The sequence below is a fragment of the Anastrepha ludens genome, chromosome 4 (genome assembly GCF_028408465.1).
Source record: "Anastrepha ludens isolate Willacy chromosome 4, idAnaLude1.1, whole genome shotgun sequence".
Lineage (NCBI taxonomy): Eukaryota > Metazoa > Arthropoda > Insecta > Diptera > Tephritidae > Anastrepha > Anastrepha ludens.
The window spans coordinates 42,374,154-42,394,139 of NC_071500.1; positions in this window are offsets into that span (position 1 = coordinate 42,374,154).

Genomic DNA, 19,986 nt, shown 5'->3' on the forward strand with positions numbered 1-19,986 from the left:
GCTTCCAAATTGTAAAAATTTACTTTAAAAAAAATAAATCTGTTCACGAAGTTCACAGAGCGAATTGTTCAGGAAGTCGCCGAGAACTCGATTACGCGACATTCTCAATATTTGTTGACCTTTGCAATTCGACTACGTGGAAAATTTGATCTTTAGGTGTCCATAAAATATAGCTTGTCTAAGAATCGAAGCTAAATGACTATCGTTTACGTCGCATTTTTGTTGATTGGGCTCATTTAGATTTATTATTCAAATATATTAGAAAAAGTAGTCGAAAGTTGGACTGCAGTTAATTGTAGCTACGGCGGAGATATGTATACCAGATATCAATTCTTAAAATAAATGCCATGAAATCAGCCTCTAGATTATAAAGCAAAAAAATGCATTCCAACAATATTTCTGTTTTGTATTATCACTTACATAAGTTCCCAAGCTGTGAACCTCTCAACACCCTATTCATATGGAAAAATAACGCAAGTTTGTTTGAAAAAATGCATTAAAAACTTTCTGTGTGGAAAGCAAAAACTGTGAATGGCTCAAGGATTGACTTTGAACTAAACATATAAAGTTCACTTATTGCTTTTATTTTCACGGCTTGTATTGCTTAACGAAAAGTCTTCACAAGAAACATATGTAAATATTTTGAATGCTAGTACCAATAATTCTTTTTTAATTTTTAAAATTTCAGTATTCCAATGAATTTTTTATTTAAAAATGCGTGTGACGAAGTCAAATTCTATAGGGTTTCCGAACGAGGGCGATTTGAAATGAAATGAGTGTTAAAAGCAAGGAGATTTTTTATGCTTTTTGAAAAATACCTATTTTATCAAATTTAAAGTGATCTTCCCGTCAAATATAAAATACTTGCACCAGCGTATTCTTCAAAGGGCTTCCGAATATGGAATACAAAATCGTCCAAATGCCCACCGCAGCAACGCAAGATGGCACGGATCCATGCCATTAAAGTTTTAATGGCTTTGTCATATAGATTAGGAAGAGTTTGAGCAATGACCTGGGTTATGTTGACTTTAAAATCATCAGTCGATTGATGCTTATTAACGTAGAATTGCAATTTCTTTATGCCTCACAAAAAAGTTTAACGAGGTCAAATCATATAGACTCCATTCACCTCACCTACACGAAAGTGAACTACATATTCGCTCAAATCGTTCATGAATTTCGCTGTGTCGTTAATTTGGGTCATAAGAAATTTGTGGAAAAGTAATCTGTAGCTTTCGCTGTTGTCGAAGACAGGCTTCGTCATTCTCTTTTCCGAAGCCACTGACGGCGTCGGCCCCAAATTCATCCTAAAGAGTAGCAATTTGTGTGTGCATTACTACCTAGTAAACCTCTTGTATATTGGACTTGACTCATATGCTCCAATTTGCTTGTTAACGTAGACTCGCATTCTTCTTCTTTTTCTTTTTCTTCTTCATCTTTATCTTTGATTATAGGTTTTTTTAGACAACAAGACTCTCATCCAATTGCATTTATTCGCTAACGAGCACTAAATTTTATAATAAAGTTTTATAATTTGCAAGTCCTACCCATTCGTGTAACTTGCTATGGTAGTTTAGTATCAGTGACTGAGTAATAAGCAAAAGTATGTCTGCATATAAGAAGCCGTCATCAAATTGAGTTGTCACGGAAATAGCAAAAATGACAAAAAAATTCTTGGCGTAATAAAAAAATATATCCAAGATATTTTGTGAAATGGATTAATGTGAATTGAATAATGGTATTAAATGAGTAATTAGAATGATTCCTAACGCTAGCCCTCATAAGCAGATGATAATAAATTAACCACAGAATAAATAAATTAAATATAGAAAACGCGTTTGCTGCAACAAGTAAGCATTCGCATAGTCTAGTTGTGAGCAGTCATATTTTTATATTTTGCTCACATTACTCACATTGCAGCATTCCAAAATTTTTTAAATCACTAATATCAATTGCAGATAGTAAAATCTTAAAATCAAACAACAAAACAAAAAAAAAAAGAAATGGAAAAACCAGCCAACACCGATCAATGTAGATGTGCTATGTTTTCATAACAATAAATCAATACTATCTTTTATATATATTTACCAGATTCTTAATGTTTAGATTTACACAATAGAACGAACTCATCTACGATACAGTCCAAAGGGTGACTACAGTATGTGCCAAAAAAATAAATCAAATACAAAACATAATTTCAATCAGCTGTCTGTAGGCAATACTATGCAAACAAACACACAAAACTAACTATTCAGACATAATCGTACATACTACATGCATACATACATACACACATACATACATAAATACTTATGTAGTGAATGTAATAAATATGTAATATATGTAAGTTTCGTAAGCCAAAATCAAATTTTTAATTAAAATATTAAGCATTTATTTCAGCTACTAAACTGATAAGATACATAAAATGAAACCTAAAGGTAATTTATTTTTGTTTATCAATTTAAACACATCGAATTGTACGAATTTATTAAATAAAATACAACGGATAAAAGTTTGTACTGAGCATAGAAAACAATCGTAGGATTTTATAATTTAGATCGATAATCCTGCAAGTCCAATTACCCTCATATTGTTACATATAGTATTCTTAATTTAAATTGAAGGCTTTTCAAAATAAATGAAACATTTTTCAAATAGCATTAAACTATTTGCAAGAATAGTGAATATTTTTTAGTAAATTAAAGCAAGCCATTTTCATAATTATTGAACCATTTTTATAGTGTGGAATAGTGGAATACATAATTCTTGTGTTTTTATGACGAACCCGAAAAGCATTTGCTAAGTTAGAACTTCATGCCCGACCGTTATTAAGCGGTGTACCCGCTGAGCACAGCGCAGTTATTATAATTGAGGAGAGCATCGCACAAATTGGTTAAAATGCTTGGGCGAATTATGTTATGAATAGAACATCCAAATTCCTACAGCAGCCAGTGGACAAGCTGTTCAATAATTTCATGACCTACGGCGAGGTATTTTTCAATATACTATAATTTCATTTTTTTAATGTGTCCATTTTTTTATTTTCGTTTCTTGTTATTCAATCCAATTTGAGCAGAGTTTCGCTTGCTTGGAAAAAGTTTTCGTTTATTTTGAAAAAGCCTCCGTTTATATGAAAACACAAGTAGTCTGAAACAATAATACATTTTAAAATAATACAAAAAAAATGTGTGGAAATTGTAGAGCAAAAAATAAAAAAATAAGAAACATACAGAACTTCGATAACCACAATCAAAATGCAAAGTAATCATAATTAGTGTAACAATTATTGCTAATGTGTAATGTAATATTTAAAAATTAACTAGCACAAAATGAATAAATGAAATTAAACTAAAATAATGAATTATGTTAAATGTGTAAAATAAATTATACAATATTTAAAAACCGAAAGGTGAATTTTCATCCAAGAAAACAATGAGACAAAACAGTAAGTATCACTATGCTATGGGGGAAATGTCAACTGTTTTCCAAACGAAAATTTTTACCATATTCACAGTAGCCGAATGGATAATCGAGAGGAGATGGAGCTAAAAACAGATTGGAGTTTTCAGTGACAGTCAGGCTGCACTGCAGACCCTTGACAACGCAAAGCAAACCTCAAAGATTGTTCAAGAATGTAAGAAGAACCTTAATTCTGTCGCAAGCCAAAACAGGCTTGTACTTATATGGGTTCCAGGACACTCCGGTGTTCAAGGAAACGAAATTGTCGATGAATTAGCCAACCGTGGATCAGCGGTTCCATCCCAAGGGCCAGAGTCAATAATCGGAATTAGTTCCGCAGGGGTCATGAATTGGATCAGCGATTATGTATGCAATTTACATAAAGAGTAATGGTCCGGTCTAGTACGCTGCAGATGCAAAGTGTTTTGTGACAAGTCCGAACAGAAAACTGTCAAACTTCCTACTAAAACTTGGAAGGAAAGACGTTCGGTTTATGGTCTGTATTATTACAGCTCACAACCCATGGGGTCAGCAAATGACCACCATTGGACTCATTGAGGACACAATGCGCCAGTCATGCTTGGAGGAGGCGGATAGCACTGAGCACTTTCTCTGTGAGTGTCCTGCCTTTGCTAGAGCAAGGCTACGAGTATTGGGTTCCGATGCCATGAGAATGAGTAATATTCGTTCTCTAAAACTGGAGAATATTTACAGATTTGCCAAGGAATCAAGAAAATTCTCACAGGACTAACTATCTTTATCTCTGTCTCTATTCTATCTCTTTCTCTGATACTTTTCTCCTTCCCTCTTTGACTACCTAACCTTTTTCCACAGCTCTAAGCACAATGGGCTATTTAGCCTGAATGTTTTAGGAGCCACCAAATCTCTTGGTGCACCTTGGCTCGACCTATTCAAATTTAAATTTGAATATACATACATACATACTTTTCGGAAACATAGTTGAGTGTGCTTATGTCCAAGTCAGAAGTAATGTTTTTATATTTCATTTCAACTGAGAGAGGCTAGAAACAATAAATATAATTATTTTTAAGTAAAAGTGACCAGAAGTAATAATTTTTATGTAATTCGAAAAACTCTAGGTTGCAAACAACCCATCCTTTGGTGGCCACTCAGAATCTACTTAACAAGAGAGGTGACTACAATTGGATTCTTCCCTGCCTTGGTATAAATTATTATTTCCCTCGGTTTCAAGGAGAAACAAAACCACCACCAAATCCTTCCATTCAGATCTATTCTGCACCAGTTTCTTAGCTCATTTTCAGGTAAAATTCATAACGCATGTTTCCAAATCCTACAATCGCCTCCAAGTGTTCGATGGTCCGAACGATTCCACTCAATAGCGGCTCTTGTTAGGTCATCCAATGTCTATTAAGAACGTGGCAAATCCAACCCCATTTTCTTCTGCCAATCTTAGGAGTATTGGAGTTTGCTGAGTTGTGCTCCACATATCAGCATTCGAGATTGTGCTTGGCCTTAAAATTTTAAGGATTTTGCGAAGGCATCGATTAGTGAAAAGTTATATCAGCCGCTCTTGTATTAGATGATTTGATATTAGAATTAAGGATACTCAGCTTTGTAAGTTGCAAAATGTATAATGCTTTATTGGAACGGACGTAGAGAGCCAAATGTTGCCAGAGCTCTCGTAATGTGGTTTTTGAAGCCTTCAGTCGATCACCTGACGCCGAGATGATACTGCTCAGATGGCAAAAAGATTGCACTTTCTTCAGCTGGGTCCCATCGATCAAGAACAGACGCGTATTTTGAGTGTTACTACGCTTTAGTTTGGTTTTGAAGATGTTTGAAACCAGCCCAACTTTGGCGGTGGCTTCGTGCACTGATTGGAGTTACATTGCTACGCCACAATATGTATAGTGATAGTAGGCAAATATCGTCCGCGTAGTCGACGTCAACAAGCCGGCCCTGCAGGCCCCTGGATACCACTTCCAGACCTTGTGGCGTTCTTCATAAGGCGATGGCCATGACGGTGTTAAAGAGTAATGGTAATGGTATGCACCCTGAACGTAAGCCTTCTGGGAAATTTATCCTATGAACTAAGAACTTATATCGCATTACCTGGCATCCTTCTCGGCGTAAAGTATCTCAACGAGCTGGATCAGTTTAAGTGGAACCCCCTTGGGGGGAAGTGAGAGTGAATAGTACCGTGGTGCAATGTGTCATGTGCTTTTTATAATACCTTTATATAGCATACTATTTTTGTGGTACGTATGTATGCTTTACAAAGGTGTTTCTATGTAGAATAGCATTGCCACCTCTGGGTGGTCAGCTGTGCACGGAAAATCTAATCACGAAGATGATCGCATCAAATACTTCCTGAAATACAGCAAAAAATTTTGCAACAATGATAGGGTTATATCTTCAAAGCGCAGAGTGGCAACGCAACACGTAGCGAAGAATTCAGCAGCAGCTATTGACTGGCGGTAGACTGCCTACGAACTGACGAAAAATAACAGACGGCTGAGTTTAGTGCTCAAGGCGGTATTAGATTACGACATGTCGGTAATACTAACGACACCTTTTCCGATGTTCCATTTGCTGCAGAACCACTTATGAAGTGGAAGCAATGAGTACTATCGATAGCGTATAACCTCCATAAGCCCATGTAAGAGGAACCTGGACGCAGGCACCTGTTGAGTCAATAAACATAAACGCGGCTCCACCTTGACGAAATATTACCACGGTCCCAGGGTGGAGCTCAGCCGATAAGGAGGGTTGCTATAGTGTTAGTGGGAGCATGCCCCACACACCACTGGTGTGATGGCACTTTTGATGATGTTTCTGAAATTTTGATTTTAACCTCCGTAAAAAACCATTAACCTCCAAAAAACTATTCAGAAAACTTAAGTAGAACTTAGTATATGGGATAATTTAGATTTCCGAACCTCCGAATAGAGTTCCGAGCGTCTATTGTAACTGGAAAATTTGTTAGATTTTAAAATTTTAAAAAATGTTAAAGTTATCTATTTTTATAAATGAAGAAGTGCAAATTTGAAAAGTTTTAATTTTTAAATTTTAACAATAGTTATTATAAACAATATAAGAGATTTAAAATGAAAAACTAGGTTTTACTTAAACCTAGCAAAATTTCAAAGCTCATTATATAAAGGGTCCGGCACTCGAAGGGTGATCATAACTTTTTCCTTGACTATGGCCTTGAGACGGTCCAGAAATGAATCGCAAGCTACGCGAATGTGACTTGCAGGTAAAGGGTGTTTTTTTTAGAGGTTAGGTTTTCAAGATGAAATAAAACGTATATAATTTAATGTTATGGCCAAGAATTTAGCTTTATTATAAAGATAAGGGTTTGCCATTATGTTTTAAAAATGATTTCGGGCAAGTGGCCGCCGCGGCTGGCTCGAATAAATTCCAGCCGAGAGGCCCAATTTTCGACCACTTTTTGCAGCAATTGGGGCCGTATGTCAGCAATAACGCGCCGAATATTCTCTTCCAAGACGTCAATCGTCTCGGGCTTATCTGCGTAGACAAGCGACTTCACATAGCCCCACAAGAAATAGTCCAGCGGTGTTATATCGCACGATCTTGGAGGCCACGCCACAGGTCCACGGCGCGAGATAATGCGCTCACCAAAAGTTTCCTTCAATAAATCGATTGTTGCGTTGGCTGTATGGCATGTAGCGCCGTCTTGTTGGAACCAAAGGTCGTCCACATCAACATCGTCCAATTCAGGCACGAAAAAGTCATTAATCATGGCTCTATAGCGCTCTCCACTGACTGTAACATTATGGCCGGCTTCATTTTTAAAGAAATATGGACCAATGATTCCCTCTGCCCATAGAGCACACCAAACAGTGACTTTTTGAGGATATAACGGCGTCTCAGCAATGGCTTGTGGATTATGTTCACTCCAAATGCGACAATTTTGTTTATTGACATACCCATTCAACCAAAAGTGAGCTTCATCGCTGAACAAAATTTTCTTGTGAAAATCGGGATCGGTGGCCATCTCGTTTTGGGCCCATTCACCGAACGTGCGACGCGCTTGATCAGGTGTAAGTCTATTCATTATGAAATGGCAAACCAAACTGAGCATAAATCAAGTGACAGTGGTCAAAAAGACCATCTACGAAAAAAGTAGTGCCAACTTGAAAACCTAACCTCTAAAAAAACACCCTTATTTTGGCTCACTAGCGGCAAGGACTTATTTAAGCGTCTCGAGACTGGTGAATCTTTCAGCTCGGACTTTGCTTTCCAAAATTACCCAAAGAGAATAATCCACCGTATTTGCATCTAGTGAGTTTGAGATCCATTGTGTGGTCGTTATGGAGTTCAGAACGTGGTTTTTTAGCCATTTTTGCTTCACTCAAGCTTTGTGAGACGGTGCCGAGTCCTGTTGAAACGTCCATGGTCTGCCACCGAAATGTTTGTCTCCCCACGGCTTCAAAGCAACCTCCAGAATACTTCCTCTATAATATTTCGCATTTACCTTGACACAAGGCTCGATTAAAACGATTGGAGAGCGTCCATCTGCGGTTACAGCGGCCCAAACCATTAAACCCTATCGTTTTGAGAGTTTGCGAATTGTTCAATTTGAAAAATTTTCTCGCCAGAACACACAACGTTCGAAAATTACCGCTTTCGGCCAAGCGATGCAACTTGTTAGCTCTTTGAAGTCTGACTTGAGATTATGCGGCTTTTGGATCTTGTAAAGCTTGACTTTGAGATAATTTTTCAGTATGCGGCGGATGCTAGGGTCATATAGTTTCAGTTATTTTGTCATTTGATTGGAACTTCGTCAGGGATTTCGCTTCTTCACATTTTGAATCGCTCCGCAATGCTACCGTATCGTTGTAACTAGTAATGGTGCGATAAACAAAAACTTTATTTACGTTAAAGTGCTCGAGCTCACGAACAATCGGTGATTGTGATTTTCAAGCCAAATATAATGCAATCACACTATTACGTTTGAAATCCATTATCCAAATCCAAATGCTTCCGCGCGCTTTTAAACAATACTCCGGACTGTCATTTAACCAATGATGCTTATGCACTAGCTGTGCGAGCTGTCTGAAGTTGGTTACACTTCGAGTGCCGGACCCTGTATATAGTTAGAATGGCGAATGAGAGAACTCATATCTTAAATTTAATGGATTGTTTGATGAAATATATGTATGTAGATATGTCCAGATAACAACAAAATGGTGCGGAAACGCTGGTAGGATTATGGATGAATCACCACTCAAACCATGACCATTTAAATATACATATGTTATTGGCGCTCAAACCCTTTTGCTGGGCTTGGGTAAGCAGCTCCTCGTATTTGTGGTGTACGTCTTGATGTTGCTCTTTAATTATAAAGGCCTCTGACTCCGAACGGCTGATCGTTTTTTATAATGAGCTTTTTCATGGCGGAGATATACTCGGAGGTTTGTCATTGCCTACCGAGGGGTCTCCACTATTACAAAAAATATTTTTTACCATTTAGAAGTTTCGCGTCAACGTGGTAACTATGGATAATCAAAATTAATGCCTTTACCTCAAACACACTTTTGGCCGATACGAACCAAAAAATTGTCACAATATGCAACGATAACTGTGACCGCTCACAAAAATATAGTGGAAACTATCAATTCTGTGCCGACTAGCACGATAAAAATCGGCGCAGATTGTACCATTTGCACCGCTAATGCGATCATTGCTTTAGTTATTACTCTACAGTCAACAACAACATATAGAAGAATGAGAATGCAAAAGATGTTGACAAAGAACTAGCATCTCAAGTAACAAGTTGAAGTAACAAAAGTTTCCCTGTATGAACGCGGTCTTAGTAATCAATTGAATGCTTCCAAACAAATCGAAATCTCCGCAGCTTTTTTCCAGTGCTATCAATAAATGTTTATTTATATATGTATGTCTGTATATTCAATTTTACTATAATTTGCCATAAGTTATTTTAGTCATAAATCGATGTTCTTACGATTCTGTTACACATCTTTAACGACAATGTTGGCTTTTTTGACGACATCTACTAACTGATAGCTTGCACTGCATTGTCTACTTATACGCTTCACGCTTGGGATGGAAACTTAGGGTAAATGTTGGGCAACCCCTATTTTTAACATGAGTACCATTCCAGCAATGAAGGGATGAATTTGGCGTTGCCAACTTTATATGCACTTTGCAGATGTGTACGAGTATAAGAATTTATTGTGTTTACGAACACTTAATTCCGTGTTTTACACAAAATTTGATGCAACTTCTTTGATCCATTTTTTTCGATAGCAGAGAGTCGCCGAAAACTCAAAACACCTGTCTTATTTATGCCTCCCAGAAACCAACTGTACATGCCTCATTGCTAAAACCGTTAACATATCTTCGAGACGAGTGTACCAATGTGAAAAAAGTCGAAAGTCGCATGTACGAGTACGTAGCCCGCGAAATTTGAAAATTCGCTTTATTTTTCGAACATACTTTTTATATGTACAATAGATAATTATCTATATCTATCTCGATTCCTATGCTGTCACACACAGCTGTTATTTTAATTTGTTTTCTCTTATACAATTTATCCCATTCCGTTGCTCAGACATTTAAGTCACCAGTTATATTAGCTGTAATTTTCCAGTAGCTTTCGACTATCGTAATGCTCCCCACAAAGCCAGATAGCCGTCGAGATAGCTGAAGTCTTTGCCTGCTTTGCGTATGAAACACACCTCTACACCAAAACCTTGATATATTTAGATCCAATGTTAGGGCACCTCCGTGGGCATCTGCAGTTGTGTAGGTTTGATGCTATCGGGCCAGCCAACTTGGAAGGCTAGAAAATGCCAATAATCCAAGCCAGGTGGCGCTTATCTAGTAAGCAGCTGCAGATACACGAAGGGATGGGTGCGACTAGAGATCATATTTGTCAGAAAGTGGGCGGCTAAGAGTCGCTTAAATCGCCCAATATCCCGATTCATCTCTTAAAGGTCCAAAGAACGTGAAACTCCCGGAAAGAACTCATCTGAACGTCATAGACTCATGGCAGCTTTCCACGCTTTCGCTGAAGCTCATGAGTCCTTCTTAGTTATCCTATTTTCATACTTATAGGCTCCTAGCCCTATGACATACATATTGTTTAGGCCACCCCCTAAATTCTTATAAAGTTTTAGCCACCCTAGTGTTCCGACTGTTGCAAACAACCGTTTCCCCGCCGAACAGTTAAAACGTTAACTGTGTTAAATGCTGTTCGACGAGGTTACTTTCGTAGTAAAATTTAAATTTAGTATCACTTAAAAATAGAGGACTAGGACATATGTGTCATTATCATATATATATTATTGTATGTATATCGCAATACAAAATATGTAAATTGTTGATAACAACATACTGATACACTTTTTCCTTCTCATCGTCAAAATAAAATAAAAATATCTTCGAAGCGACCGTGGAGGATCCACATACAATCCCTTCATCCTGCGTTGCCATCCGATGAATACATATGTATGTACATATGTATTTATAGTATTCTGGAAAAACACAATTTCGATTCAAACAAAATTTTTTACATTCTATACAATATAAATTCAGTTCACTCCCGAATCTCTGGTATATTTGAACCTACCTTTTCTCCCGAAGCTGAATTCTGCGTGACTAGAGTAAAACAATTTGAATTTAGTCTTAATGCAAGGTGAAGTCCAAAATAAACAAGACTGGCGTCATAAAAATGTTTTTGATAACGCCATCTTTGTCGTGAGTTAGTGCCTTGACTGTTACATCCCAGTGAAAGCTTGGAGACACTCGGTTCAGTGGAAGCGAAGTTATTGTGTCTAAAGTATTATATGTTTGTGTCATCGGTATGTAAGTATGTTTGTGTCATCGGTACAAAAATGAGTTTCGAACAAAGAGCTAATATCAAATTTTGTTTTAAAATCGGTAAAACGTTTACCGAAACATTTTAATTGATGAAAAAAGTTTATGACGACGACTGTCTATCTTCTACCAGAATTCATGAATGGTTTACGCGCTTCAGAGATGGTTGTGAGGACATAAATGACAACGAACAAATCAATAATCACCGAAAACTGTATTGAAAGGTTTTGTAAATTTATCAATAATGAACCGAAATCATACTTGAAATTCATGGAATCGGAGTTGAATATCTCCGAAACATCGATTTATCACATTTTAACTGATTATTTGGGCTTATGAAAGGTCTGTGCACATTTCATTCTGCACAAGTTAACTGAGGACCACAAATTGCTCAGAATTCAACACTCGACAGACCTCAATAAAGAAGCGAGAAAAGACGATAACTTCCTTTACAACATTGTAACTGGTGATGAAACATGGTGTTTCGAACATGAACCTGAAACTAAGCGGTAAAGTGCCGAATGGAAGGCCCCATATGAGCCACCACCCAAAAAATCGCGTTGACGCTCATATGTTTTTACGATTCCAAGGGAATTATTCACAAGGAGTTTGTGCCAAGCATCAATGCAATTTTCTATCTTGGCGTTTTGAAGCGTTTGTGCGCGTCGAATACGCCCTGAATACCGCGAAGGAGGCAGCTGTCGCTTATTGCATGATAATGCACCAGCTCATCGATCCACTCTTGTGACTGATTTTTTGACTAGAAATCACATTTTAATCACTCACCGTATTCGCCTGATATGGCTTCCTGTGACTTCTACCTTTCGAAAAATTCCATTTGAGCATGAAAGGAAAACGCTTTGCTTTCGTAGATACCATCCAAAAGGCTTGTACCGACATCCTGAAGGACAACGACCTAAATCACTTTGGAAGAGACAAAATTATGAAGAAGAAAAAATTAAAAATGCTCCCTCTGAAATGCATTTGGAATTCAATGGTTTTAAAGGTACGTAGGGTATCAAATTTTGGGACATTTTTCGTATTCCACAGGGGAAGACTGAATTTTATTGAAAACACCAGTCCCCTCAATTCGCTTTTCTTAGGCCCTTGAAAGTAAATGAATTACACTTGTGCTTGAGCAAATGTGAAATGTGATTCCTTCTGGGTATTGTAGTTTCGGTTGTGCCAAAAGCCATTTTATAGGATTGTTATGCACAGGTCTTCTCGTAAAACCAAGCCAGGATATATCGCCAAGCTTTCTCTTCTCATATTATGTACACACAGGACCCAAGTGAGTATGAAAGCGGCAAGTCATTGTAATTTTTTGGAAGTCTATAAAGAATATAAAATAGAGGATTCGATTTAATAAAGCATCTTCCGTTACTGCAGAAATATTTCGTCTTACGTCCTTAATCCAGATTCCGAATACAACCCTAATAATATAGAATACAACCCTTATATATATATAATAAGCCATACTAGGAATATTGCCTATGTATAGTACATACTATACCGGACCATAGACAAATAATTTTTTTTGTAAGTGAATGAAGGATTAATCGTTAGACACCACTTTTTATACTTTTTTCGAGGATATTTTTAAAAGGCTATATTCATAAATATATATATATATATATAATTGGCGCGTACACTCTTTTTGGGTGTTTGGCCGAGCTCCTCCTCCTATTTGTGGCGTGCGTCTTGATGTTGTTCCACAAATGGAGGGTCCTACAGTTTCAAGCCGACTCCGAACGGCGGATATTTTTATGAGCTTTTTCATGGCAGAAATACACTCGGAGGTTTGCCATTGCCTGCCGAGGGGCGACCGTTATTAGAAAAATGTTTTTCTTAATTGGTGTTTCAACGAGATTCGAACCTACGTTTTCTCTGTGAGTTCCGAATGGTAGTCACGCACCAACCCATTCGAGGAAGCTACCTGGAGACTCAAGGCGTTAGCTATATTACCAATATGTTATGGCCAAACCTGGGGGCCCAACTGAGAGTTAAATAAATGAAAAAGAGGTTATGCATGCCTGAGTGTGCATGTCTAGCTGTAGCTTTTATGCTGCGATCTCCGATTTCTTTCACTTCCCTTCTAAATTCATTGTTACCGTGTTAAAATTGGGAGCATATGCTTAAAATGTTGCGAATATCTTTCATGCGGAGCAGCTGAATGCAAAATTCAGCACTCGTTTGCATAAATGCAAATAATGCGTTTAATATGCAAGTAATTACTCATTTGCTTATTTATGGAAAATGTTTGGATATGTCGGAAATGCCAACATAAATACAATATTTTTTCATAAACAATAGTAGCGTGAAACGAATGTGCTCACACTATATTTATTGCATGTTTTGTATACAAATATATGGGCATTCCTACACACATACCTATGTATGTATATGAAAATATTTCCTATATAAGTAGATGCATACCCTACAAGACAGTGCTGGGCACTTGACAAAAATTCCAACACTTTTACAATTGTTTTATTAGGCTCTAATACATGCGCATTATCATAATAGCATATACAACATTTTTTAATGGGGAAATCAAATATTTCATTTGATATTCCTTTCCATTATTATTTTTTTATTTTTTTTATTCCTTTCCATTTGTCGATGTTAATCTATGTCTTTTTTACCAATAGCAACTTCATATAAGTGAAAAATAAATAAAAATAAATAAATAAATAAAAACAGGTATTATTTTGAATAGCTCGTTATTTCGGTAGATGTCACTTTTGTCATACTCAGAAAAAGAGCTCTTGAGCGACTCACAGGAAGATTCAGAGAGTGTTAACCATGCGTCTTCTACAAATAAATTTACATCACAGTAAGCTAGCATCACAAGCCCTAATTGATCGCATGGCAGCAGACAATCCTGATTTTGTCCTCATTCAGGAGCCATGGATCAATGGAGGGCGCATCTGCGGGTTGAGGACACCGAAATATAAGCTGTATACAGCAGACTGTGAAGGTAAATCAAGGTCTTGTATTATGGCAAAAACAGAACTAACCACATTTATGATTTATAAATATAGCAATAAAGACACAACTACGATAAGCTGGGAGACAGATGGTAACAAGTACCGGCTATCGTCCTTCTATATGGCACACGGGGATCCAGTCCCATCGCAGCTGTTAAAAGAGCTAATACTGGACAGTGAAGCCTGCGGCAAGATATTACTCATGGGAGGCGACGCAAACGCCCATCACACTACCTGGGGTAGTTCAGATATTAACGAGCGAGGTGAGTCACTCTTTAATTTTATTATGAGTACCAAATTATTGCTCTGCAATCGCGGTAATGAGCCTACCTTTATTGTACGTAATCGTCGGGAAGTTCTTGACATTACGTTAGTCTCAGACTCAATTATAGATAGAATAGTGAATTGGAGGGTACTTAATGCACATTCATTCTCTGATCACAGATATATAGAATGCACGCTCCAAGAAGAGGTCATTCATCCTAAAGCACTAAAATTTAGGAACCATAGGAAAACAAACTGGCTAAGATATTCCCAAGAACTAGCAGAACGTTTGCCCATGGATCCCCCCCTTAACCCCTCTAGCATAGAGGCATTAGACAATATGGTCAATAGACTGACTAATTGCTGCAACCAAGCCCTGCATAAGGCTTGTCCGGCAGCCAGGTATAGAGGGAAGAATAAGCCACCCTGGTGGACACCCGAACTGAAAAAGCTACAAAAGAATTGCAGGAAACAATTCAATAGAGCCAAACTCTCCCAAAGCGAATGTGAATGGGACCTATACTATGACAAATTAAAAATATATAAGAAAGAAATAAGAAAAGCAAAAAGGTCTTCATGGAGAACTTTTTGTGGGGAGATCGAGACTACGGTGGAGGCATCTCGACTGAGGAAAATCCTAACCAAGTCTGCTCAACCCATAGGGTATCTTCAGAAGCCAGACTCCAGCTGGACAGAATCCAGCGAAGAATCATTAGAACTATTACTAAATACCCACTTCCCAGGTAACTTAGAGGAAGCGATAACCGCCAATATTCCAACTTCGGATGCGGTACTAGGTACCGACATCCCCAACATTGTCACAGAAGCCAAGATAACTTAGGCTGTAGGAAATTTCCATCCATATAAAACACCGGGACCAGACGGGATAATCCCTGCGCAACTACAACAAACATTGGACAACATTATGCAATGGCTGATAACCATATTCAGAGCAGCATTACGACTAAACTACGTCCCCCTAAGATGGAGGGAAGTCAAAGTAGTTTTCATACCAAAGGCTGGTAGGAGCTCGCATACAAAGCCTAAAGACTTCAGACCTATTAGCCTTTCCTCATTCCTATTAAAGACGCTAGAGCGATTAATAGACGCCTTTATAAGGGAAAACTTGACCCCGTCGCTACTGGCGAGATCACAACACGCTTACTGTAAAGGTAGATCCACAGAGACAGCATTAAATTCACTAGTTTCAGAGATAGAGAAATCAATAGAGGACAAAGAGTATTCTCTGGTAGCCTTCCTAGACATAGAAGGCGCCTTCAACAACATCCTACCGGAGGTCATAACAAGCGCAATGACTGACTTGGGTGTCGCCGAGGGCCTTGTGAAATTTACTAAACAGTTGCTACTAGGCATTTTAGTAATTTCGACGTTGGGCCCCTTGACGATACGCAGATCCGTCAGGAGGGGCACCCCTCAGGGCGGTGTACTTTCTCCTCTGCTGTGGATTCTGGCAATGAATCAATTGTTGAAGAATCTAGAGGAAAGGAGAATACACGTAGTGGCCTACGCAGACGATGTTGCAATATTAATAAGAGGGAAATTCCCAGATACCCTCTGCAATATAATGCAAAATGCTTTGAACGATGTAAGCCGGTGGGCTGCATCGAGTGGTCTTGGGGTAAATCCCAGCAAAACAGAACTAATCATGTTCACCAGGAAATACAGGTTACCTGTCCTAAACCCCCCTACTCTTGAGGGTATCACACTATCAATTGGGGAAGAGGCGAGCTACCTAGGACTGGTATTAGATAGGAAGCTCTCGTGGAAACAAACGATTAATTATTGAGTAAAAAAAGCAGCCACAGCACTCTATACATGCAAAAGAATTGTGGGGGCAAAATGGGGCCTAACCCCAAAAATAGTACACTGGCTATATACAGCAGTGGTACGGCCTATCATGACATACGGTGCATTGGTCTGGTGGCCAATACTCGAGAAAAGAACAACAGTAAAACGCCTAGAAAGTATTCAAAGAGGTGCTAGTCTCTGCATAAGCGGGGCACTAAAGACTACACCCACGGCAGCGATGAATGTCATGCTGCATTTATTACCGATTGAGGCCTACAGCAAGCAGCTGGCGGCGAAATCGGCACTTAGGCTAAGAGAATCTTCTAACTTAGCCACTAACAGAAGGGGTCACGCTAGAATACTAGACGAATATCCCTTCCTACATCAAGCGACAGACTTTTGTAGCTCAGTAGAGTTGCACTTAAACACATCCTTTACCATAACTTTCCCAACGAGGGAAGATTGGGACAATGGGGTAATGGACAATAAAAGCGGAATCAGCATCTATACAGACGGTTCCAAGCTAAATTATCAAGTAGGCGGAGGCATTTATTCTGAAGGAATGTATGCCAACACCTCATTCCGGTTACCGGATCACTGCAGTGTATTTCAAGCTGAAATTTTGGCTATCAGGGAGGGCCTGCTAACCCTAAATAAAAGTGTCCTCACCACAAGGGATATAAACATATTTTCAGATAGCCAATCGGCCCTGAAAGCTTTAAAATCGCCCAATATTAACTCGAAGACAGTAAAAGAATGTATCGACGTTTTGACAGAACTATCACAGTACTTTGCAATAAACCTGCTCTGGGTGCCGGGTCATAGAGACATAGAAGGCAACTGCAAAGCAGATGAATTAGCGAGATTGGGGACCACGTTACCGATCCAACCAGACAAAGCGGACATTCCTATACCCTTAGCAACTTGTAAGATGCTTATAGATAAACACACTATCAGTGCTGCCAACAGGCTGTGGTCTCAGACCTTGACCTGTAGAACTAGTAAAATGACGTGGCCGGAATGGAACATGGGCCGCACAAACCGACTGTTAAAACTAAACAGGAAAAATATGAGAAATCTACTCGGGGTCCTAACAGGGCATTGTCTGATTGGCAGACATGCCAGTAGGCTGGGAGCGCCCTATAACGACTATTGTAGAAGCTGTAACGATATTGAAGAAGAAGAGACTATAGAACACTTTCTATGCGGGTGCATGGCTCTGGATGGAAGAAGGTTCAATATTTTAGGAAAAAGTTCCCTGAATAACTTGGCAGAAGTAGCCAATGTAAAAATAACAAGTCTTGTTAAATATATTAAAGCCACAGGTTGGTTCAATGAGGACAATGTAGAGTGAGGAGAGGGGACAGCCCTGGTGGTATCACAATGGGCCTACAGCAGGCCTAGGTGTGTCAACCGACAACCACTATACCTACCTACTTTTGAAGCTGTCATTTTTTGATATTTGACGAGTAGAAAATACGTCATTAATAAAAATGGAACGATGCACCCTTAAAAAACACATTGAAACTATTGAAATTCACTATAAAAATGGTGAAAATTTGGCAAAGACGGTTCGTAAAACTCGAACATTGCACCTTTGAGAAGCAAATTCGAGCTGTTGGGACAAATTAGTAATGTGAAGAATAAAACCCGTGCACGTCGCTCAAGAACAGCCGAAAATATTGAAGGAAACCCAGGTTTGTCCATTCCTTGTCGTTCTTTGGAATTACGAATTCCACAAACGTCATTACACCGTATTTTGCATTTGGGTCTTAAGGCTTATAAAGTCCAGTTAACACAAGAACTCAAGCCGGCCGATCATCAACTACGTCGTGTCTTTGCTGATTGGTCCGGCGGAGTCATTGGACCTTACTTTTTCGAAAATGAAGGTGGAGCAACAGTTACGGTGAATGGATTGCGCTATCGAAAGATGATTAACGATTTTTTATGGCCGGAATTGAATGGTATCTGGGGAACAAGACGGCGCTACGTGCCACACAAAAAACGAAACCATTGATCTTAACACCTCTTATATCTACTCTACTGTAAACGGCAAGACAACTCATTTGTATGTATGCTTATAATTTGGCTGCTCTGAAAAATGTACTTGTGTGAAATTTTGTAATGTTTGTTGTATGGTCGCCATAGTCGAATGAAAATCCGTGAGTCCGAATCTCCGTAGATGAAATTGATATGTAAGAGTTTTCTAATGTAAGAGTTTTCTAATGAATACAAACAATTTCATTTTGTATATTTCTAAATAAAACATTTTATGATCAGCTGCCATGAGAGGAGTTTTTGTCATCGATGCCAAGAGGAGGAGTTTTTGTCATCAGTGCTGATTATTTTTTAACGAAAATGAGGAGTTTTTGTCATCACTGCTGATTACTTTTTGATAACGAAAATGAGTAGCTTGGGCCATCAGTGCTGTTTAGTTTTGGGAACAAAAATGGGAAGTTTGATTATTAGTGCTGAGAGGGTTGTGATGACGACAATGAGGAGTTTAGTTGTCTGTAGTTATTACATTGAAAGAATAAAAATGATTAGTTGCCTTACCTTTTAGAGCATAATAGATATATTTTGTCAGTTAGAAGAAATTGCTATTCCTTAAAGAGAAATAGAATATCATACCGACAAGGAGAAATTATCAGTACTTTCCCTTGGTTAGAACGAAAATGTGTAGTTTAATGAGGATAGTGATGATGATAATATGAGTGCTTATATGATAGCCAGCTGTGTTGTAGGGTATACCTACATATATATTATATTTATTCACATACATATATAGCTGCGTAATAATTTACAAACTTCAGGGAGAAAAAAAATTAACAAAAGATTACAATTAATTAAAATGTGTGAAAAAGTGTGTAAAAGGATTATTTGTATAGAAATTATTCAAATGTAAAAAAATGGTTATTTACAAGTGTTTGTTATACAAAATTAATAAAATTGCAAGAAATTTACAATGAAAGCTAATTAATAATTTTATCGAGCGACAATCTGTGTTCAGTAGCGAGCCTTATCATTAATGTTTTGTGTGGCATTTGTCAGTTTAAATAAAAGAAAACGTTGAAGATAGAGAACGTAAATCACCAATGGATTTACATATGTATTTATATAAACATTTTTAAACATAAAAATAAAATAGTTGCTCAATAAGTTTTTTTAGAAACTTTTAAGTAAATTCTTTCATATGAAATTTAATTCTTAATTAAAAAATTTTGTCATTGAAAGAGCGACACCCTTTCTTCAGAAGCAGGTGTTTTGACTATATTTTAATTTTTCATGTTTTTTCTGTGTTTACATACATATATGTAGATTGGGTTGAAGCGGTTGACCCCTATGGGACACACTCGGGCTCATAGCCCATTGGGATGCCGCATGGTGGTGTCCTTATCTCTCCTAAACCCAGTCTGTACTTTTCACAAATTTTATAAGATCCCTGATTCCGACAGAACTGAGATCTTCCGATTCATTAAAGGATTGCCTACCCAAAATGGGGAGTCTACGTCTGAATAGAGCAGGGCAGTGACACAAAAGGGGCGGGTCGTCTCTTCCTCTTCCTCATCTTCACAACATCTGCAGAAGTCAATTGTTTGCACGCCCATTCTCT